The sequence below is a fragment of the Miniopterus schreibersii genome (assembly GCF_964146895.1).
Source record: "Miniopterus schreibersii genome assembly, chromosome: 9".
In the NCBI taxonomy this organism is placed as follows: domain Eukaryota; kingdom Metazoa; phylum Chordata; class Mammalia; order Chiroptera; family Miniopteridae; genus Miniopterus; species Miniopterus schreibersii.
In genome coordinates, this window is record NC_138118.1 from 71,459,309 (window position 1) to 71,480,020 (window position 20,712).

Sequence of the window (20,712 nt, forward strand, 5' to 3'; positions counted from 1 at the left end):
CCTCTACCATTGGGATACATCATACTGTTATCTCCACACTATTTCTCAGCTCTGTTTTTAGATGTGCATATTTACACTTTTCATAGATAAAGACAAATTTCTTTCTTTCTTACATAAAATGCATTGCTTTCATGAATCATTCTAGGAAACACTTTTTGTAGTAACAACCTCATAAATTTCTTAGATCTTATATACAACTATGATTAGTTTATGTTTGATAAAACTAATCTGTTCTTATTAACAATAGCTACCATTTGCGGAGCACCTATACATATCTGGCACCATAGAAAGGTTAAATCACTTACCCAATATCACATAACTAGTAAATGTTGACCAAAAATCAAGTGTTCTTTGGTCTGAATTTTATGCTATGATTTTTCTAAAGGCAAATCTCTTTTCTCATTTTATTTTTGCAACAAATAAAGATTGAAAGTTAAATGCTCTGCCTAAAGTCACATGAGAGATGGCTCCCTAGTTTATAATCTAAGATTTAATTGTAAACTCTAGTCAGCAATAAATATACCTCCGACTTTTTACTTCCTAAACCACAGACAGAAAAAGCTCAATAAATGCTGACTCACTAACTGACTAATTTATCTGACCACAGGGGTTCTGCAGGATTCTGGCTGTAGACAGCTCAAATGTTGTCCTCGAACAAATATCCTCACATTGCATCTTGTAGTCTCTTAACAAAAATGAACAAATCTGTGACTGTGTTTGTAAGTTAGAGGAAAAAATAACATACATTACCTATAAATAAATCAGCTCATTAAATAGGAAGGCAGGTCACAGCATAACTCTCCCAATAGCTGCCACTTCCTTACATAATTGAGGGTTTGCTTTCCCATAATCATGACCTAGGCTCTCTTGATAATCCTTCATGTTCACCTTGGCTGATTGGGTAAGAGAAAGCTGGGATATCACCCCAGGAGTCTTATCACAGCTCTTCTGTATGGAGTTTCTTATTTTCTCTCCAGGTTATCATCTCTGCTGGACATACTGGTCTTCAATAACCTGCTTAGTCAGAAGACTGAACTAACTTAATTTGTTAACAACAACAAAAATCTTCCCTCTGTCTTTTTCCCCTGAATCAATAGGGTTTTCCCATTTTTATGACATAAACCTGTTCACCCTCACCAAATGCCATATAACATTTTGAGCTATAGCATTTGCCTCTAAATAAGCTTTTTTAATCAGGTCAGGAGGCATTATGCATCTCACATGGAGCTGAAAAATAACACTCACCAGCCCTACAGAGGCTTGGCTACTGCAATATAAATTCCTACGATACAGGAGGATGGTAACACCTAGAGAACCCTTCATGTTCCTTGCTTATTTATAATGGTGTTTTTAATCAAGGTGTCATTCAAATATGGCAAGTATTGATTTGGTATCTAAAATACTTCATTATTCTGGAATTTTTTTTTCTATTTCAGAAGCATCCACAAAGGTTGCTAATTTTAATCTTGACGAGGAATAGAATGAAAATTCAATAGAAAGGTTGACTGGCACAGGTATGCTACTCCTCCTTTATAGTTTTCCATAAAAAATTGGAAACCATGCCCTTTTTCATCCAACACAGCTTTGATAAGTAAAAGTAAACGAATTCGCTCATCATTAAGGATCAATCTACCACTATTTAGAAGGAAATGAATGGTTACATTTACATCAAAGAGCCAAGCTTTATTATTAGAATAACAACTCAGTTCAAGATCCTTTGATTCAGGAATTAGAGACACAATTTGATAAAGTGAAAGAATATTGGAATGGAAGCCAAAATACTTGAGATCAAGATTCAACTTTTACCATCAAACTGGTGTTGACTTGGGAAATTATTCAACCTCTTTCAATTTCTTCATCCCTACTTGTAAAATGAGAGGGTTAAATTACAGAAGTCCCTACCAGCTGTAAGACTCCATACCACCATTCAAAATAAAGAAGTAATTCCTTTAAAAAACATTAGATTTTCAGCTTTTGAACTTTTGATTATTCTACAATGACAGAAATTAAGTAATTCTACAACTGATATCCCACTAACTGTTGCCTTTACTGGGACTAGAAAATATACCATGTTTTACCAGTTCTACTATGGTGCCTCTTCTTAAAGCTTTGCCTTAGGCTAATAAGTTATATCTTCCATTATTAAACCTCAGCAATGTACTTACAATGAAGGATCATTAAATATTCACTCAACAAATACAAATTTAGTTGTTTATTTAAAAAGTACATCGATAAAGTCAATTGACCTAAATTTTTGAGTCAAGCATGAGTCTGTCTATCATCTATGTATCTATCTATCCATCTATCTGTTGTCTGCTGTGTTTATTTATTCAAGTTTTGTTGTATCATTTTTCATTGAAGATTACAGAGGCTTTGGGCTGGATTTACCCACCACCGGGGATAAAATGGACTCAATTATTATTTCCTTTTTAGGTCCTTCCTTTCCACTGGGGTAGTAGAAAGGACAGGCTCGTCAAGAAACCCAGAGGACCATCTCAGCTTTTCTACACTAACAGCAATTCACTAACCTCTCTGCACCTTCGGTCTCAGAGGGCATAACCTCCATCCCTGGCCCCCCTCACAGGATTATCAGGAGGATGAATCAGGTAAGTGAATGCATTCTATAAATTATTTAGTGCTAAACAAGTGCAAGGTAATGTAATACTAACTGTGACTTCTTCATTCAAGCTGTTAATCCATTCTCACACACTCAACAAAGATTTTTGAGTCCCTGGTATGTGGCAGGCACTGTTCTCAGCATGGGCAATCAGAAAGGCTGACAATAAGTCAAGTCTGAGAAACTGTCACAGCAGAGAAACTAACACAGCCTGTGTTATCATGAGGACTAACGCTAATGTCCTGTCCTGGAACAGAAAAGGACATGAGGGAAAAACTAAGGAACTCTCTATAAATTATAAACTTTAGTCGATAATAATGTATCGATATTGGTTCATTAAAAATTTTAGAAGAATAACCAAGTAGATATACTGATAAATTAGCAGTGAGGTATTGAATGTAGACATCAAATACAATTCTTAGGATTCTGTCTTGGACAACTTGGTGAATATGGGCTTAGTGCCTATAAAGGCATCAACAGTGAGATTTCTGGGAATTGTTGAGGTTACATTTGAAGTATGTGATATAAATTTAATGTGAAATTAAAAAAAAAAGATTGGTTCATTAATTGTAACAAGTGTGTTATGTTACTATAAGATGGTGATAATAAGAGATATTATATATGAGGAAGGGAGGGGGAAGGTGAAGGGTACATGGGAACTCTCTGTACCATCTGCTGAACTTTTCAGTGAATCTAAAACTGTTCTAAAAAAAATAAAATCTACTTTTAAAAAGGCAGACAAGCCCTGGCCAGTGTGGCTCAGTTGGTTGGGCATCATCCAGAGCACCAAAGGGTTGCCCATTCAGTTCCCAGTCAGGGCATGTGCCTGGGTTTCAGGCTCAATCCAGTAGGAGGGGTGCAGGAGGCAGCTGATCAATGTTGCTCTCACATCTGTGTTTCTCTCTCTCCCCCTCCCCCCTTTCTCTCCCTTCCTCTCTCCTTAAAAATCAATTTTAAAAATCTTTTAAAAAAAATAAAATAAGAAGGTAGACAAGACTCCTGTGGAGCAGTGGGAAGAAAAACATTAAAAAGGTAAACAAGAGATTTCAAGTACTCATGATTGTTACCACAAATATGAAATAAGATGCTGTGACAATTGAGGGGCAACTGTAATTGGCCCTCTCTCTGAGGAGTGATTTTCCATCTGAGACCTGGATAAACAGATAGTGCCAACCAGGTCACCCAGGGAAAGCATTCCCCTCCATGGGAATATCGAGTACAAAGACCCTAAAGGCAGGGACCAACTTCATATGTGTAAGGAACAGAAATAATCTGTGAGGCTGACTTATACTTATCAAGGGCAAAGGTGGGGCAAGATAAGTTCAGAGAAGTAGGACTTGTATTCTCCAAAAACCCAAAGAATGTTCTAGAATGTTGGTGTGGTATAGACTAAGGATGTTGTTCACATGAAATGGTGCAGCTGCTCTGTCCTAAAAAGATTTAGAGTAAATCCTGGGGCCCAACTGCCCTACACAGGTTAATAAAAACTCCATGACACCTACATGCTATTTCCTGAAGTCTTGCTTTCGGGAAGCTAGACTTCAAAGGAGAAATCATAACCAACGTGTTTTCATCATTAGCCAAAAGCCAGTTTCCTTTGTGTAAGTACCATAGACGCAGCTTCAGATTTTCTGCCCATCAGGTTTCTCAGACAGCGTTTCTATTCATGAGAGTGTAAACTGCCCAGTGTTTAAAGTTACCACCATTATGTCTACAGTCCCCTGGCAGTTTTCCTGTCTCAGTAATAGGTGTCACTAAGAGGTAGTCGGGGAACTCTAAGACCTACTTGCTTCAAAAGGCCCCTTGAATCCTCCAGTCCATCAACCATAATGGTGTCCTACTCCCTCCTTCCCTCCCACCCTGCCCAGCCCAGCCTTGAGCCAGTTTTCGAGAAAGACAACAGAGCAGCAGCCGTTCGTATCCGCCTTCGCCTCAGACTCCCTGCCTGGCTTAGGAGAAGCAGCCCCTCAGCCCTGCCTTGGCCGTGTGTGGCCACTCTCCGCTTCTTGGAGCCAAGCTCCTGTGGCTCAGCCCTGTGAAAACAGGCATCACAGACAGAGGCGGTGTGAGAGTAGCAAGAGCACTGGATTTTGAGCCAAGAGCAGAGTTCAAGTTTACATACTGCCACTTTCAGAGCCTCAGTCTTCCAATGTGTGCAATGGGCCGGGGAGGGGGGGGCCTTTCCCTGCGCCTCTGACACTGTGGTGGGATTCAGTAGCTGCCATCTGTGGAAAGGGCTTTGTGGACTTAGGCTGCTGTATAAAAATGGAAAGAAGGGGGAAAACGGAGTAGTTTCAAGTTAGTGAGTTTCTTTCCATTGATCATCAGCTATGGGAAGAGCACAAAGGAAGCCCAGCAGGTTAGGAGTGTGAAAAATATACCCTGTGCCATTAAGGAACTAGGAATTATACTAAGGAGCAGAGAGCTATGTAATCAGGGGGGTCACTGTACTGCACAACTCTCGGGGGCGCCATTTGCATTGTAGTCTATGCATATGGTTGAAAAAGTTAAATAATCAGTCTGCATTAAGTGAAATAATGATAAATCCATATCGGTGAAGAGATAACCAGTAAATTCTATAGGAGCTGAGTGGCTGACGGCATTGGGAAAAGATGAGTAGAAGAGATGGGACCTCAGCTTTTTGGTAGAAGAGGAAACATTCTGATGGGAAAGACAATAGAGACAAAAGGCTTTAGTAAAAGTAACGGCATGAGAATTTTGCTTGGGTATGCTTTCCGCAGGAGTAAGAGAAAAATGGTGTGACTTTCTTGTTCTTAAATTTCTTTTAGAAATACAGGAATAGTTTAGGGACTTCAAAATATGTGTTGTGGCATTCACCTTTTCATTTCCAATTCAGACGCCACCCTAAAGATCTGTTTTAAAAGCACCGGGAAAGGCCAGGGAGAGAATAAAGTGCCCAACGCTTAACATTTCTGTGTTCACCTTGTCCTTTCTCACCTTGTCTTTCTATTGACCCAGAATCTGCTAATTTCTGTTCTTCATCCAAATGCGAAAGGGTGACATAAATGTCTTTCAGTCTTTATATGTGTTCAAACTCAGAAGAAACCTTGTGGTTGCTGTTAAACCGAGGGGTTCGATGTCCCTTCGGACGTCAGTCCAATAACACTGACCACTCAGCGTGTGTACATGTCTGTGTGCGCTTGTGAGCATGCACATGTGTGCCCTACAGCCCACTGTCCGTAAAAACATGACTGACTCTTTAATAAAAGACATCTAGGGCTTCCCCAAACCCAACTTTTCTTAATATTAAAAGACATTAAAATGGCCCCGGCTGGTATTGCTCAGTGGTAGAGTATTGACCAATGAACCAAGAAGTCCTGGGTTCAATTCTGGATCAGAGCACATGCCCGGGTTGCAGGCTTGATCCCCAGTAGGGAGCGTGCAGGAGGCAGCCCATCGCTGTTTCCCTCATTGCTGTTTCTCTCTCTCTTACCCTCTCCCTTCTTCTCTCTCTAAATGAATCAATAAAAACATATTTTTTTTAAAAGACATGAAAATGGAATTAAATAACTTAGTTAAGGTTTTAATTAAACTTGTGATTCTCAAAATTAAATTTGGTTCTAGGAGCGCTGCTTGTATTTCAGTAAATAAATGAATGAAAAGACCTAAGCATTTCTGTAAAACTGAGACAGCCAGGAAAAAATTTTACTATGGTCATTTTGGGCATCCCTGCGTTATTATATGGCCTTTGATTTATTTTTGAAATGACCCCTCATTTTGTGGTTGATATTTTATTTCAACATCTGATTTGAAAATAGCAGTGTCCATAGGAATTTTGCAGAGCAGTCTGCTTTCTTTCATCACAGCTTCTCTGCACGGGTGGATTGGCTGGGAGTTTTTTCTTCTGATCATTATTGTATTACCTCTGAGAGGAGAGGGAGGCAATGCGAACCAATATTCTGATTCTCTGCGTGCAAAGATTTGACAATGAAGTCATGTCATCATGTCTCTTCTCTTCCTCATTGGAGTTTTCTGCAAAAGCTGGAGCAGTGACTTTATTCAACACCTGCATCTTTAACAACCAGAGTGGTGTAATTACCTTTCTTGGATATTCTATAGAATTGTCAAACAGCAATTTTCTTTTAGAAGACAGGCTTTTAAATAATGCCGTTTACATACAGAGTTTAACATCTCTTAAGCTAAAAACCTAATTATAAGAATCTGAAATTTACTGCATGTTTATAATTTGGTCTTTATAAAATTGCTAAATAAGGGCACCTTTAACATACATTATGAAGCAGAAAAAACATACCTAGTGAGGCAAAATTAAATATTTTGGAATTTCTTGAATATATGTTAATTTCTATTAATATTGCTATATTAACACTATTTGCTATTTTATAGTATTTGTCTTCAATTCAACCTGTTTGTGGAGAGAGGTGGCTCACAGTGACATGATTTATCAAGATCATCTGTCATCATTTTCTCTCTGTTAATGAAAAGTAACAGTATTTTAAAAAGGACTGCCATCATACCTTATGTGAATAGATGATAGATGGCATATTCAAGCAAGCTGAGCCAGCTCTTCCAGTGGGCACATGAAGTAGTAATGCCAAAACTAAATAATATTAGAATTTAGGTAATGTACTGCCATTTGCTGAAGTGGCTCAGGCCCAGATTGTATAAATATTTTATTTTTGTGATTCTGATTTTGTAATTTTTTAAAATGTGTTTTTTATTGATTTCAGAGAGAGGAAGGGAGAGGGAGAGAGATAGAAACATCAATGATGAGAGAGAACCATTGATCAGCTGCCTCCTGCACGCCCCCTACTGGGGATCAGCCCGCAACCCGGGCATGTGCCCTGACCGGGAATCGAACTGCGATCTCCTGGTCTGTAGGTCGATGCTCAACTGCTGAGCCACGCCGGCTGGGCTATTTCTGTAATTTTTGAAGTGCAAATGGGATTGTCAACAATTGGAAGCAGTGGTACTTCAATATTCTACTGCAAGGTGAATGTTAAAGTGAAAAATTTAACATATCACCACATTATTTCATTCTGGTACAAGCTCTAAATTAATGTTATGAAATGTTATGAGCATACATATGAAACTACTGCTTACAAAAATTAAAGAGTATCTTTTATAATTTTCAAATTGTCACTCCAGCAGGTCCTCTGTTGCCCCACTTTATTCTTGGAATGTCTAGTCTGCTACGTTTTCTTTCTGTGCTCTGTTCAGGATTTCTGTTCTTTGTGCCAATTTGTGGCCAGGGTTTCTGCAAATCTTTTGTATCTTTTTCTAAGCATGTTCTCCACGACAAAGCTAGCCAGGCTGAAATCTAATGTACAAGCTTCCCAGGCTCTTCCTCAAAAGCAAACTCTGCCATTCTAAAAACACACACAAATTTTCCAAAAAAGAATTTTAATAGAGTCTCACATGGCATTGTTTTGAATTTCCATCAACTGTCAAGATAACCAGTGTGTGTTCATACCACTTCATTCTATAGAAATATAACTGTCATATAAAATAATTTTTACACTGTTTGTATCTTGGTCACATACAATATGATTTTTGTCCTAAAACCTTAAGTATGCCAGCAGAAAGAATCATAAAGTCTGAAATGCTGGCAATGTGCTCTTTATGCTATGATACTCAGTTCAAATCTTGACATTTCCTGTTGGGAAAATAACATTTGAAAAAGGAAATGATACTCAAAATATCCCACCTATCCATAAATAATTCTCAGACACCAGATTTTATTATGTAAAACATGTTGCAATCCCTATTTCTTTCCTATATTTCTGGGCCCTCTATAAAATATGAATTTATATCTGTGTACAAAGGTTGTGTGTATTTCACATGCAAAAACCCCAAAACATGAGTAGTATTTTCATTTAACTTCTACATAAGTGTGAACGATCACTAAAGTAAAAAAACAATTCTCTCTCTCTCTTTTTTTTTTCACTTTGCTTTCTCTAGCCATTGCTTGATAGTTTATAGAGTTTCTCCCGTAGTATCTTAACTGGATTAAAGAGTGGAGACAAGTTTCCTCCATTACAAAATTCTCATTTAATACTTATCCACACTTAATTCATCAAATTAAATCAGACAAGATTGATGCCGGGGCTTTTCAAGCTGGACATCGTGTGTAAAATCGGCAGACAAGGGCTTGTAAAGGGTGCCCACCGTGACTTGTCGGAGCCCCTCGCCGGCTCGGCTGCCCCGGGCGGTGCAGCGGGTCAGGGCGCTCCTTGGTGTTCCACTGCGGGCTCTGCGGGGAGCGGCCGGCGACACAGCCTCCAGCAGAGTTACTCATTACCCCCCGGCGCCCTTCACCTGCCCGGCCTTTCAGAATAGCATCACAGCATCCAATATTCATGAACCCGCGGCCCAGCCGGGCCTGCTGCAGGTGGCTGCTGCATCCGTAATTGCCCAGTGCTTCCCTCCACAGCGTCAAATTGTTTTCATTATGTGTCATGAACACAGAGCCAAGCAAAGCCCTCTTGAGTGGTTTCCCAAGGGCTGGAGGGAGGTGGCACTTAACTTAAACAGGCGCGTTTGGCTCAGATTTTTTTTTTTTTTTAAGGAGAAACCAGTGAAAGCTCATCATTAACTCTCCTTCTAAATGCAACAAAAAGCAGAAGCCCGTGCAAAACTCCCCTAAAGATGATCCTAAAGGTCTCAGTTACCAGGAAGGGCTTTAGGGCTCCAGCGGCTCTTGCGATACTTGAAGCTGCTGGGGCAAAGAGAAGAACTTTTCCACCTGACTGAAGTTCCCATGGAGGACAGAGCTGGGGGATAAGCAGGTTTCAGCAATAAACTCGGGCATTGTGAGGCAATAATGCCCAGCCAGGTCCCCCCATTTTGATTCAAGGGTGTCTTTTTCTTTCCCCCCTGTGGAGGACTAATCACAGCTCCACTTTGTTTAATTGCAGCAAAGAGAGAAATGTGTTTAAGAAGTCATTCGGGACCCCTTTAAATGAATGCTGGGGTTCTTCAGTGACAACAAACAGGATGCATAATAAATAAAGTTTAATTTCCAGATCAAAATAGGCAAAGGTAAAGATTTTTAGAGACTGATCTGGGAGAGATGCTGCTGAAAAGAGAATAGAAACTGGAGAGGGGGGAAAAAAGGGTGGGGGGAGCAACAAGTGGGATTAAAGTCTTGGTTTTTATATAGCACAAGCTGTTTCTGCAGGGTGGGAGGGTCCTGACACGAATACTGTCTTTACAGAATTGAAAGCTAGTAGCTTTTTCTAGCATTCTGATTGTGATTTAGAAAGAAGGAAAGAGAGAGGGAGAGAAAGAAAGAAGAAAGAAAGAAAGAAAGAAAGAAAGAAAGAAAGAAAGAAAGAAAGAAAGAAAGAAAGAAAGAAAGAAAGAAAGGAAGGAAGGAAGGAAGGAAGGATCCTCCTTATAAACTATGTCAGACCTTGATAACTGACACATTTGCCTATTCTCATTTTCCAGCTCAGGCCTAGCAAATGTTGGGTGCAATGTGTCCCTTGAGATGGCCCCAGGGTCATGAACTCCAGGGCCTGGGGGGCGGGAGAGGTTGGGGGACGCATTTATCCATCACATTCTTTCTTTCTAAGTTTGACAAAATTAAACCACAGGCCAGATGATTAGGAAGCACCCCTTTTTATTAATTTAAAATCTATTTATTTGTTCTGACTCTGGCCTTTAGGACCTCTTCTTAATGGAAGGCTGCCTCCCTCTTGTAAGATGCGCATTATGTGGCCTTTATCACTTTCTTTAGAAATTGTTTATCATGGGTGATATCTCAACATCATCGATTGTGCAGCTGTCTTAACGATTCTCATCAAACTTGAGAATGTGTAATGCAGATCCCTCATGTTCGAAACCATGATCTATACACTTCTGACTTGTCTTTCTCTTTTCCTGAAAGTTTTCATCACATCGTCTAGAGAAAAGTTATTAAATCTTTTAAAAAGATGTATGGCACAATTTTGATAGTGTTTTCTTTTACTACCGCAGTGTCCATTGATAACAAATCGACCATAGATAACTGTCAGCGCCATAAATTGAAGAAGGCAGTGGGCATAAAACCTCTCACGAGCATCTGCTGCAGGGAGTTTTTCTCTGGGTTAAATGGAATATGTGAGGTTATTTAGTATCCTGCAAAAACAATATAGAGTGAGTGTGTGTGTCCACGCCATATACATATGTATCATGAATGATGGATTTCCTTTGCATCTGGTAACTGCAGACTGCCCCCCCCCCCCGAAAACAGCAAATGACTGTTTCAAAATAAAAAAAAACAACAACCACCACTATGTGTTTCAATGTTGTATTATGCCTAGTCCCTTTTGGAGTGAAAGGCGGCTTTAAAAAGTTAGGTATATCATTGCCAAAAAGGAGCTAAATAGTATTGTCAGCATTTTGAGAAGGAATCGGTCCTTTTTCCCCCTCTTCTCAAACTCTCTGGACAGCTGTTGGTGACTTACGGAACTTTTCATATGGATATGTATGTTAATGGCAGGCAATGAACTGGAGATGAAGAGGCCCCAACACAGGCCCAGCTCTTCAGCACACATCAAAAGCCCTTACAAAAGGAGCAGTAAAAGAGGCAGCGATGGTGGAGCCTTCACTTTTGTACCCTGAATTAGTTCTGCAAGCAATGAAACTGATCTTTTCTCCCTGCCAGAAAAGTCTGCTGATTTTTGTGAGTGCTCATTAGCACAAGAGGCATTTGTGAAGATAATTGACTGACGCTGATACTGCGGGCTGTCACAACAGCGCCAGCCAGCAGTGTGTGTGCATTTTAATAGTTGTATTTTTTTTTTTCTTTCTTAGGCTTCAGGGTTTCTAAAAGCTACCAGTCTTACAAAGGTTTATACTCTTATCTCAAGCAAGAGGTTTTAAAATCTTTCCCTTGAAAACTGACAGCTAATCTCACTTTTAAAAATGTTGTGTCTCCCTACACAGTTCCTGGGGTGGACATGTGTGCATAATTTAAAATGTCTCATCTAGTAAGTGCATGCTACTGGACAGAAATTATGCAGAAGAAGGCCCAAAGTATTTTTATGTCAGATGAGCATTTACGGTAATAGTGTATATCCCAGGGTTCCCAGAATACAAACTGTCATCTGGAGAAATAATCAGTAAGGCGATGATTCCATTTTCATCACAAGCAACTACAGTCATTTCAAAGATTTTCAAACTTCTTATGATTTCCTTGCCAGAGACATTCTTACAATTAGAAATTTTCCAAAGAAGATATGGGGGAGGGGGGGAGAGGTGTTTTTGGAAATTCTAACTTGGCGGTGCTTTGACACGAGGCTGTCTTCTATCTGATGGCACCGCCCAGGATGGACTTTAAAGTGTGAAGGTGTAGGTTTCGGAGAGCGCCTGGTCTGCGTGCCAGCATGTCAAGGAGTTCAACACGGAACATGACGGGCGAACGTTCCTTTCCACTGAGCTCTTGCTGACCGTTCACAGCATGTCATACAAGCCTGTGCTACTTGGCTGACGTGTGCCTTCTCCCTTTTCCAATGGAACTTCTAAAACATTTACTTGGTTGATTATACATTTTTCTGTCTTTGTCTAGAAGAACATATCCTGGAATATGTGCTACATTGCAGCAAAACACAGACTCCTCCACGTGCCTTGTCCCAAATGAACGGTGTATCATAGCAGTACGAGAAATCTTTCGTAATCTCTACATATATTAAGCTGTTCAAGGACTCTGTACGTTGAATATTCTCAGAATACTATTTTCTAAAGCACTGCCTAGTTGTAACTTGTCACATAGAGAGTATTATCTTTGAGGGAGAAAGAAGTTATTTTCTCAAGCTCAGGATGACAGTACAAGTGAGTGAGCGCGAGTCACTTCTGCACTATCGCCACTTTCGCAGGAAAATGAGTTGTCTCTTTTGCCCTCTGTGTGCTTGTTCCTAGCGGCTCTGCTCACTGATAAGCTGAGCTGCTCTGAAAGGGCTCCAGAGGAGGGTAAAGAGGTTGGTCATTTCACTGAACATGCTTTTGAATCTGCTCCTTGATATGCTCTTTAGAAGGAGGCTCTTGATTTTTCAAAATGTAGCCGTCATGTCAACAATTTTCTGAGAAGTTAGTCATTGAATCCTTGATATTTTGCCTTAATGGGACTCGATGTGTTCACAGCACAGGCAAATATAAGTGAACACATTTCGGAAAAAGAATTGAAATTCTCTTGGCATTCTCTTTCACCACCTGGCTTTCTCGCATGACGTTCTGATAAGACGGAAGCTGGCCAGCCTTCCAAAGCTGAAGGGTGGAGTGTGCTATCATGGGGTGTGTTTGGGGGCTGGGATTCTTTCTGTACTAATGCTTGTAAAGAGGAGATTTGAATGACACACTGACATCTTCTTTACCGAGCTATCACATAAAATATTTGAGAAAAAGGTGCTCAGAGAATAGCAATTCACGTGATGCAGAGGGAAAGCACTGTTTTCAAAAACAGGTAACAAATGGGAAACAGGAGAAAATACCCACTTTGTAGGTTATGATGCTTTCCTCTTTAGAGATACCTAAACTCATGTAGGGAAGTGTAATGGGTATATGTCTTAGTGATTAACTGTGTCAAGTGCCAATGTTGGAACAAGAGATAACTGAGTCGCAGTGATTCAGAGACATACAGTTTCATTCATTCATCAGATGTTTCCTACAATGTTCCAGGCACTGGTGAAGGCACTGGGATAAAACAAGTCCCTGTCCTCATGGGAACTACATTTGGAAGGAGACATGAAAGTAGAAGCAGATATTACTAAGTATGGGCCAGGTAGTAATAAATGGTATTGGGGAAAATAAAGCAGGATAAGTTGACAGCCAGTGGTGGGGCTGCTATATTATGATGGTCCAGAAGGGTCTTTCTGAGGAAAGGATATTTAAACAGAGACTGAAAGAAGTAAGGAAGCAAGCCAGGTGAGTATCTGAGGAAAGAGCATGTCAGAACGGGGGAGTGGCCAGTGCAAATGTCCTGGGGAGGATGGTGGAGTACGCCAACATTAGTAAGGATGGCATAAGGCTTTCTAAGTAAAGCTAAATTTAGCTGTATCCAGCAGAATGTAGTACATGTTGGGGTGGGATCACCTTAGGTTTTTCAACCACACTTAACGTGAATGTTGCCTAGTCATTGGTGGAGATCATTTTTATACAAATGTACTTTAGGCCAATGAGATTCAGTGTGTACAATGAAATCACTTATGTTAGAGAAACATGAGGAAGCCTTGTAATCTTTCTAGTATTGAATGATAAAACTTTCACCACCAATTTTCAAATGAGTTTGTAGTGATAATTCTGTTAAGTGGGTTTTTTGTTTTTGTTTGTTTTTTTTAAAAAATATATCTTTATTGATTTCAGAGAGAGGAAGGGAGAGGGAGAGAGAGAGATAGAAACATCAATGATGAGAGAGTCATTGATCAGCTGCCTCCTGCACGCCCCCAACTGGGGATCGAGCCCGCAGCCCGGGTGTGTGCCCTGACTGGGAATCGAACCTCGGTCTCCTGGATCCTAGGTCGATGCTCAGCAGCTGAGCCACGCCTGGCCGGGCCTGAATATATTTTTAAGCAGTAACTATATCCTGGGAAACATAGATGTTTGACGAATTCATATAATTCAAATGAGAATGTAAATACACAAAGAGACCTTACTATGTAATGTTAGATTTGCAAACCCCCCCAACCTATGAAAATATGGCAGAAACATCCATGAAAAATGGATGTCTTATGTAAAAGTTACAGCTTCTCCTAATCCAATGAGGGTTAGATGATCCAACAATCCAAGATTTTCTGATTTTTCAAGAGGAATCAGATATCTGAATTAATTTTTATGTGAAATCAACTAACTTTTAACTGTTGGCAATGATTTAAAAATACAGATAAAGCATACCTATGGACTGAATTCTACCTACTGCATATAATTTGCAGCTTCTGATTTAAGGAAGTCTTAGCTCTGAAAACTTTTTCATGTAAATAAATTCTATAATGGAAATAAACTTAACCCAATTTTTTCATTTTTTGGTATATATTTTATAGATAAATATTTCTTACAAAGGGGTGTTTCTGCACCAGTGTTACAGAATTTCCATGTCCCATTGGGTGGGATATGCCTGTTCAAACACTTTCATGGTGCTGGTAGAAACCATGAACTAATAAAGTTGATGGAGACTTCAAGCAGAATACAGTGGAGGTGATGTTTAAGACATACATCAATAGCATTTACTCCATCATTTCACAGTGTTTCAGTCCTAATGGTTAAAATGTAAATGGTCTTTGTGATCAATTACTTAATTTTCTAGAACACAGTCCACACACTATATAGTTTCCTACCATTAACAAGCTAGAGATGAATAAGTCACAGTCCCTGTCCTCAACACACTGATAAGCACCAGTGCTTGCTTAGGGTGTGTGTGAGTGCTCTACCATCTTGCTGTTCGCAGCATGGTCATCTGAGAGTTTGTTAGAAATGCAATATTCCAGGGCCCACCCTAGACCTATTGAACTAGAATCTGCAGCTTAACAAGATCCCCAGGTGACATGCCTTGCTGCAGCAAAATTCGTAACAAAGAGCTCACTGTTGAAGGAGAAATTCAACTGCCAACTATGGGGCCCCAAAAAGATGTCAAAAAAGAAAGTAGGCTTTGAAATAAATGAGAGATGGTAAAGGCCAGAGAAATGCCCTTCCTTATGTGGATTCACATAGCACTGAGGACATTTGATTTACAGGTGTCCTCAACCCCAGTCCTGACCGTCTATTGTAGCTACCCGCAGGGGACCCTCCCATTGACCCAGGGGACCCTCCCATTGACCCACGCCCTTCTTTCTGTGGTGTCAGTATGTTGGCCCAGGAAATAGAGGTTTTGTTTTTCATTCCCAAAAAGGGATTTTGTCAATTGACTTAGCCGGTCTGTTGATCACATCATTAAATGTTTTAAAATGCCACTCAGTGAATGATATGTATCAAGCTTACAGACATATAAAAATATTCTAGAGCTATGAAATTTTCAAGTAATGTTAAAACAACTACGACTTAAATCATGAACTTCAGAATATATTTAAGAGATTGTCCATACCAGTAGCTTTCAAACTTCTGTGTGTGTATATATTTTGTGTAATATGTATTATGAATAGCATACCAAAATACGTTTCATCATGACAAGAGTTTTATCTACTTTGTTTACGTGATTTTAGTGTCCATTAAATAGGTGTTGAATATTTTTTCAATATAACTGTTTTTTCCACAAATAGATACTGATGCTTACTATGTGTGGAGTAGTCTGGTATATTCTATCCTGTTTTATTTAATTAAAAAAAATACTGGTTGTGACCTAGTAAAGGCCACAAGCTGCGGTTTGCAAATACTGGTCTGGGCTCTACAGCTGTGTGTCCTGGATGCCCTCAGGGAGGAAAAGGAACCTGCAACAGAGGATCTCCAGTTTTATCTATTGCAGTTCCGTGTAAGATTTCACCAGAAAAAAGATTCCCCTATTACAAAAGAAGAGGCCTGAAAACTACTACTCAAGATCAACTGCCAAGTTGAATGAAAGGCTAGATAAATAGGTTGCCTTGTTTTTCACATGAGGCCAGAGAAGGGCTGAGAAGCTAAGGGCATGCCTGAGGGTTGGCAAACAGTGCCCACGGCAAGGCCAGAACCTGGCCTGTTGGTTTCATGTCCTTCCATCTTCCCACCGTTGCGTAGCTTGAGACTGTGAAAGCCCTTGGGCAGCTGTGAAATAAGCACCACACCGACATAAGGAGAAGCATCTGCACACTCCCTGCCGCTGCAGATGTCTCATATCGGAGTCTGGGGCCTACCATTTTCAGTCCATACCCTTCTTTTCGGAGAGAGTGGAGTAGTGTTGATTAGAATTATTAATCAGCATAAGTTAAAGTTAAAACTAGGTTATGAACTAATATCTTTTTATCTTTGGTGGCATAAAAATATTTAAATATTTTCAAATTCTTATCAGACATGGTGGTCTGGCTAGACATTTTGGATCTGAATAAAAATATCAGAAAAGGTCCACATTACTTAGCTTTAGTTGTTTTCTCAATAAACCAGTGAGCATTGTACCACCTGTTTAGGACGTTAGCATAATTTTTCAGAGAGAAAAACATCGATTGATACCATCTCTTTATTTGGCCTCTTCCTTGCACTCTCTGGAGATCTCAGTCATAGAAATAATATCTGTTGACAAGGGGAGACATGGAATAACACTTTTAGCAAGAAAGTAATTAATTATAGGTTTTGATTCTTAAAATAATTGGGTATCAGACGGCTTGGACATATTGGATTTGTTCTTCCTTGAGGTCCTAGCCCTCCATTTCCCAGATCTTCCATTCAGATCTTACTTCAAATGCCACCTCCTTGATGTTGCCTTCCCTGAACACTTCCCCAAGGCAGCTCTTTCTCACCATCCCCAGTCTCCGATCAGTGTCTTCTCCCAACTGCTCTTTGAGCCAATGTCTCATTGCCCAACTAGACTAGAAGCTTCAGGAGGTCAGGCCTGCCTTCTCTGTCCCCAGTGCCTAAAATGTGTCTGGCATATAGCATGTGTTCAATAATATTTGGAATGAATGAATGAATTTGGGTAAGGTTTATGGCATCTTTGAGGTTTCTGATAATGTTTTTACAGGTCAAATTTGTGAAATGAGCAACATTCTTAAACAGTATTAGCTCCTAGGCAGGTGGCCCCACACTTACAAGTGGTTTCTCTTCTAGAAGACCATTTCTAGATCAGTTACGTAAGATTCAAATGAACTTTCCCATGGAACCACTGCTCTCAAGGTGGTTCTGTGGGCAACTGGCATAGTCTTATTACCCAGAATGTGCAGAATTATCACTGACAGTAATCTTGGGCCCCAAGTCTCAGCCTGAGTCCAGGTTGCTGAGTTTGAGTTGTTTCTGAACCAAAAAGGTGTCTCTGAGGCCTGAACCCTGAGTTCCCACAGCCCTTCATTCCATCAGGCTGTAGGGCTCTCTGAGCTTCGGAAGGAATAGAGAGTAGAGAGAGGGGAACTGGAAGGCTGATTGGAGGTTTGAGGGCTGAACAAGAGCAGGGGAAAGAATTGCCAGCATCGGAGGAGGAAATGGGTGGGGCAGTCTTCTTTAGAAGTTCAGGCCAAGTTAGAGTTCTGGTGCTCCCTCACTGGGGATGGTAACGGGACAGGGTGCCACGGGAGCACCGCGGGTGCAAGATGGGCCTGCTGGCTGGCAGGAGGAGGCTGGAGGGAGGGGCAGGATCAGGAGAGAAAGGGCCCCACAATTATGAACAATCATGTCATAGGCATTTTCCAGGTATTTTTGTATATGCTACTCCATTTAATTCTGAAAATCATAGTTTTGGGCAGTTATATTTTTGTCCATTTTTCTGACAAGGAAGCTGGAGATCAGAGAAGTTAAGTAAAAAGCCCAAGGTTGGCAGTCCATGGCAGGGCTGGATTTGAAACAGGTCCCATAGGACTGTAAAACCTGGTCTCTTAACTGCTTCAGAACTCATATAAAAGAGAGAGGTAGAGAGAATTAGAGGCAAAAATAAATAGCAGTATAGCAAAGTTTTATTCATGTGAGAGCCACTTAGATCATCATATTCTTTCAATTTCATGATTGTTGTCTCTTGGGTTGCCTTTTTCCAGCTTTCTTAATAAATTAAGAAATATTTTATTGGGTATAATTGACAAATAAAATTTGTATCTATTCTAAGTGTGCCATGTGATGAGTTATGTATACATCATGAAATGATTTCCACAAACTAATTAATAGACCCATCACCTAATAATTATTCTGTGTGTGTGTGTGTGTGTGTGTGTGTGTGTGTGTGTGTGTGTGTGTGGTGAGAACGCTGAAGATCTACTCTCTCAGCAAATTTCAAGTATACAAGACCATATCATTAACTATAGTCACCATGCTGTACATTACAGCCCCGGAAGTTATTCATCTTATAACTGAAAGTTTGTACCTTTAGACCAACATTTCCCCCAAGTCCCTCACCTCTCAGTCCCTGGCAACCGCCGTTGTACTCTCTGCTTCTATGAGTTCTCCTTTTCAGGTCTCACATATGAGTGAGATTGTGCAGCATTTGCCTTTCTGTGTCTGGCCTATTTCACTTAGCATAATGTCCTATAGGCTCACCCATGTAGCTGTAAATGGCAGGATTTCCTTTTTCATGACTGGATAATATTCCATTATCTACATATGCACTGCATTTTAAAAATCCATTCATCCACCCACAGACACTCGTGTGTGTCCATGTCTTGGCTGTTGTGAATAGTGCTGCAGTGAACATGGAGTATGGGTGTCTCTGACACACTGATGTTATTTCCTTTGGGTACATGCCCAGAAGTGGGATTAATGGATCACATGGCAGTTTTATTTTTAATTTTTTGAGGATGTGCCATACTGTTTTTCATAGTGGAAAGCAATTTACATTCCCACCAACAATGTATGTGTGTCCTGTTTTCTCTACACTCTCACCAACACCTGTTATCTCTTGTCTTTCTTACAATAGCTCTGGAGCTGACTTTTTAAAAACAATTTTTCCATTTATTTTTCATTTTCCCACATATTCATTTCTTATACATACTTTCAAGTTTGAGAAAGGTGGGATGGGAATGTCCAAGTGCTAGGACATGTCCTGCTTTCACAGGTTGGGGTTTGCAAATCTAACATCACATGGTAAGGGCTCTGTGTATTTATGTGGGTTGGTGCTTGTCTTTCCTCCTTTCCCACTGCTCCTGGAAGAAGCTGTGCTTTATTTCGGTTTTATTCAGGTCTTGTCCTTGATGTAGATGATACCCAGAGAAATTTCCAACCATAGGATACTCACGGACCTCGTTTCAACTCAATAATTCCACAAACCTTTACAAAGAACAATTGTGGTGAATCCAGCGGGCCATACAAAGATGAGCGAGACATGATTCCTTCTTTCAAGAACCTTACAATTTTGTAGAAGAAAAAATATTCACACCTGCACTACAATGAGCGTGAAAAAATGGTAGAGTTCACTGGAGGGAAACTTACTTTTTTTAAATTAAAAAGACAATGAATATTTGTTGTAAACATTCAAATATCCAAAATATTTAAAAATTAGATACCATTTTTATCCTATCCCATTATCATCTTTAATGATAAATACCATTATCCAGTGTAATAACTATCCTTCCAGAACTTTTTTTTTAAAAATATGTTTTTATTGATTTCAGAGAGAGGAAGGGAGAGGGAGAGATAGAAACATCAATGATAAGAAACAGTCATTGATCAGCTGCGTCCTGCACGCCCCCTACTGGGGGGATCAAGCCCACAACCTGGGCATGTGCTCTGACTGGGAATCGACTGGTGATCTCCAGGTTCACGGGTCGATGCTCAACCACTGAGCCACACCAGCTGGGCCCAGAACTTTTAAAAATGCCTTTTCAAACATGTCCATATACACCTAAACAGCCAGCCTTCCTTCCTTCCTTCCTTCCTTCCTTCCTTCCTTCCTTCCTTCCTTCCTTCCTTCCTTCCATGAAAATGAGATTATACTATACTCAGTATTCTGCAATTTACTTTTTACTTTTGCTATATTTTATGTTGAAATTTTTTCTTCGCAGTATACAAAGATCTAGAATTCTTTTTACTGGCTGTAAAATACTCTAATATATAGCTGCAATATAATTTTGTGAACATTTCTGTATTTATGAATATTTATGCTGTTTCTATGTTCGCAAATACCAACAGTTCCACAGTGAACATCCATGGGCATTCCTTTATGTATAAGTGTATTTTCATGGGATCGGTTTTTGAAGTGAAATTGCTGCGTTATAGTGATTAAAAAGGTTCTTCTAGAGACTGACAAACTGCCCTCTGCAAGAGGCCATGAAAATTTACAAAATGAATAAATCTGGTTGGGAGGAATCAAAGGAAAGTTTCTTTGATATGGGCCTTGAGGGATGAGTGGGATTTTTATGGGCAGAGTTGGGAAAGAGGAGGGAAGATATAGAAACAACATGAGGAAAAGGAATAGAGGTGGTGAAGCCTACAGCTGCTCTTACAAAGCCGTTAGAACAGTTAACGTGGGGTAAGGTGTAGGGGGGGATAGAGGGAAATGAAGCTGGAAAGCATGCTTTCCTGATGAGTCTAAGCTCCTTCGGAAT